At 47.2% G+C, this 4,084-nt stretch overlaps 1 long non-coding RNA gene across 1 annotated transcript; it reads right to left on the reverse strand.

Moving 5' to 3' along the window:
- Positions 1–1,566: 1,566 nt before the first annotated feature.
- LOC123364807 lies at positions 1,567–3,518 on the reverse strand. Its single transcript, XR_006577284.1, has 2 exons — positions 3,388–3,518; positions 1,567–1,927 (listed from the first exon to the last, which is right to left on the reverse strand). It is a non-coding gene; the product is annotated as an uncharacterized LOC123364807 (long non-coding RNA).
- Between the last annotated feature and the right edge of the window lie 566 nt (positions 3,519–4,084).

Consider the following 4,084-nt stretch of genomic DNA (forward strand, 5'->3'; position numbering starts at 1 on the left):
ACCAGGACTGCACAGGGGACCCAGGAAGGAGCTTCCATGAGGTCAGGGGAGCTTGGACTGCCTCTTTCCACGCTCTCACCTCTATCGAGACCGGCTTCTTTTTGGTCCCACCCACTCATGGAAGAGGAGTGATGCATTAGTCCATAATATGTAAAGTGCTTTGGGATCCTTGAGGAAGAAAGGAGCTATATAAATACAATCTATCAGTACCAGTTACAGATAGGCTGGTAGGCACAGTTGGTGTAGAGGGATCATGCATAATAGGAAACGGTGGCAGCAGCATTTGCAACTTTACTATGCTACCAGAGTTGACCTGTGTCACACACTCTCCATAACACCTTTCAGGCAGTCTGGGAGGGGGACTTTTCAGTCACCCCCCTTTTCAGTCAGTTCTGCAAGTCCATGTGAATCTTTCCCATCGAGATAAAAAAGCCGTGTGGACGCTGCTGACATAACGTATTCCTCTCTTCTGGGCAGACTGTATAACAGCTGGCACAAAGCACTCGCTGCCTAGCCTGGTGCACACCTGCATTGCAATCTGGAATGATGTGTTTCCCCAGTGCAAGGAGAATAATCACCAGCCTCAAATTCACAGTGATTACAGGGGAGGTGACGGAAGGATGAAGATACCTTCTGACCAAAAGAGTGATATATTGTAGACACCAGCAATTCCTCCTCCTGCCGTTGTTATGTGTTGTGTACAGTCACAGGAGGCCTCTCTAGGGACCACTGTGTCCAGATTTTCAAGAGGGCTCAGCATGCTGGGTTACTGAGCTGTCTTGAAAATCTGACCATGAGGGTCACACTGGAAGCTGCTCGTAGTGCTCATGAAAATCCAGTCCCACTTGTGGGTGCTGAGCACTTGTAAATCTGGCCCTGGGCTCCTTTGAAATTCTGCATCACAGGGGCAAGGGGTTTGATTCTCCTCTTGTTTACGTGTGTTTACAACAGCAAATCCCTGATCAGCTTAAATGTGTTTATTCTTTATTTACAGCAGTGTAGGTGACAGAAGAATCAGACCCACTCTTAAATAGTTTATGCACAAAATATAGATTCTGGCAGACGGAACAGGACTAATATTCACAGTAATGGTTTCATGGCTGTTTTAAAATACGTTTTAATGAAGAGTCTTGTGCCTGGATTTAAGCCAATGACATGCTGCGTATATGTTAACAAGGGGCTCCCGGGATGCTTTCAGTCTTAGCCTGTGATAAGTCTTGTGCCCCCTTGCAGGGAGTGAGGAATCTGGAAAAGGCAGGGAAATCATCCCAACCCTCCCATCAATGTGGTGGCAGAATTTTAACAAGGGGCACCTGGGAGCCTACCTTCCGCAGCATTCCTGTGAGGTGGACATTCCCCTCCCATGTAGGCACCCCAGCAGCACTCTGGGCTAGTGCCTGAGACCCAGACAGTGAAACTGACTATAAACTGAAGATGAAATTGACCATCTTAGCGTTAATTCTATAGCTTGGGAATTTTCCAATGGAAAATGCAGTTTTGCCAACATCAAAGTTTTCCATGGGGAAAAAGAAAAAACAAAACAAAACTCAGTTTTGCCCAATGTGATTGAGTTTTATTTATTTATTTATTTATTTATTTGGTTGGGAAAATCAAAATGAAATCTTTTATTTCCAGTCAGTTCGAATCATATCAGAATATTTCATTTTGTTGAACTGACACACTATGGGCCACAACCAGACGTTGAAATATTGGAATTTCCTGTGGGACGGAGACGAGGTGTTTGGCTCAGCTCTAGTTATTTTTCAGGCAGAAATGGCCTAAAGCAAACAAACAGCAAAAGTGGTACAAAGAGGTTGCTGCGGCTTTTTCAGTGCAGATGTGGAGGTCTGGCTGAGAGGCAGGTGCATTTGGAGGTGGGTCTCCGGCGAGAGCTCCTCTTTCTCCCCTCCCACCTGGAGATAGCTCCCTGGTGGAGAGAGGAGTAAAATCAGGAGAGAAGGAGTGATTCACTTACATGCAGCTGGTAAATGTATAAATACAGACACCAGAGGATCCATTCATGTGCGAGTAATTTACATTACAAAGGTCACATCCTCAGCTGAGGTAAATCAACACAGCTCCATTGATCTCTATGGCACTACACTAACTTACCCCAGCTGAGGATCGGCTCTATAGGTGCATATATAAAGTACTTTGACAAACCTGAGCCCACATAGGAATTTCACGATAAGGCACATCATACCCTGTTGGAACATTATGATGACAAGAGATCTGACTGCTTCGAAAACACAGGCGCTGCCACTTGAACTTAAAGAGAATCTCCTTTAATAGACAGCTGTATAGGCTGTATGACACACAGCTGAACAGTTCTGACGCCAGTCAGGAGAGGGCAGCAATGGGCATGCCCACTGCCTGTTCATTGCAGCAGAATGCTACGGTGGTAGCAAATCAGCTTTTGCTTGAAATTCTTGTTGTGCTGGGTTTCAGTCTCACCCTTATCACACAGTAACTAGCCTCTTCATATCTATAACACCTTCCGCCTGACGATCACAAAGCCCCTTGCAATTAAGTCTCACAATAGCCCTGTGAGCTAGGGAAGAATTTGCTCTTCTTTTCAGGCAGGTGAAAATGAGACACTCTGATAGGCGGGCCCTTCTCGGCGGCCACACTCAGGCGGTTTGAAGGGCTTTCACCCTTTCAAAGATCTTTCTGGGTTTTTGGTTAGTCTTTGCGGGCAGCAGAGGCTTGTGAGCAGTTTCCCTCTCCGCAACTCTGTAACAAGAGTCAGCCCCTTCCAAGGAGCAGCAGCAGCAGCTTTCCTCCTGTTTGCTGCCCCTTCCTCGGACCATCTTGCCTTTTTAAGCTTGCTTCCTCCTCCTGGAGCAGGCTCTGCCCATGAGTCTATTTGGTAGGGAATGAGCCCAGAGGGGCTCGTTAGCCTTCTCCTGATTGGGATGGGGGACGTGCCCCATCACAGACACAGATTAATTGACTTGCCCCAGGTCAGGCAGTGGATTAGTGGCAGATCTGAGAATGGGACCCAGGAGTCCTGATTCCCTCTAACCCCTAGATACGCTACATCAATTGATAGAGAAGTTGTTCTTATCTTATATAATTTGATTAATTTATTACAATTTTTTTTGGCTTCTCCCAGATACTGGCACTTGAACAAAACAATCCATTAAGAAAATCCACTAATAAGTTATGCATTGATGCCTGGATGGGCAGAGCTGTGCACAGACTTTTTCGTATCACGAACATTGCTAGAAAACAATGGATCTGCCGTACACTATTAACACTGATAGGGCCAGATCCACACAGCTAGGCCAGTTTACATCAGCTGAGGATATCACCCATGCAGTTTGCATGGGGCAGCTGATGTTGAGGAAGAATGTGGGGTGTCGGTACATGGATTAAAGGGGTTACCTGCCATGTTGGAAGGTGGGGCTCCAGACCGCAGAGTCAGTGAGCTGCAGGCTGGAGCTTAGAGCAGTCTCTTGCTGCTGTGTTATGCAATGTTTAAATACGAGCTCTCTTTGCTGGAAGAACAAAGTCCATGGAGAATTCAGGGCATGATTGTCTCTTGCTTTATGTGCCCATTCAAGACAGTAAGAGAGGGCAGCGAGAGGGTATAATCTGCCTCACTGGGGTCATTCACAGCACGGGAAGCAGAGCAGCCGCCGCAGAGCTTCTCTCCCCACCTTCCATGTGGTGTGAGTGGGAAGCATGTGGGGGTAGGGACCCTTTGTTTCACACCCACCCCTCTCAATGCACCAGCCAGAAGAGCTGAGCTAGTGCAGAATGGGAAGTTACCTGCTCTTGGGGATAATCCAGTAGCAAATTACTTTCCCCGCTGGAGCAATAGGGAAACCACAGCGGGTCTTGTCGCAGCTCATTCCCAGCTCTTCTCCTGGGGCAGCATTGCTACACCCCACCCCTAACTCAGGGCAGGTTGTTAGGTCACAATCGAGCTCCGAATCTGTTGTGGCCTCTGGAGGTGCTTCATCCCAAGAAATCACTGCTCCAGACAGAGCCCATGCTTTCATTCTAGTAGGCTCGCTGTCTCCCTCTAGGGATTTATGGAGTCATCTACAGCCTTTAAGTTACAGAAACCCATTTCAAA

Source organism: Mauremys mutica, chromosome 2 (genome assembly GCF_020497125.1).
Source record: "Mauremys mutica isolate MM-2020 ecotype Southern chromosome 2, ASM2049712v1, whole genome shotgun sequence".
NCBI lineage: Eukaryota > Metazoa > Chordata > Testudines > Geoemydidae > Mauremys > Mauremys mutica.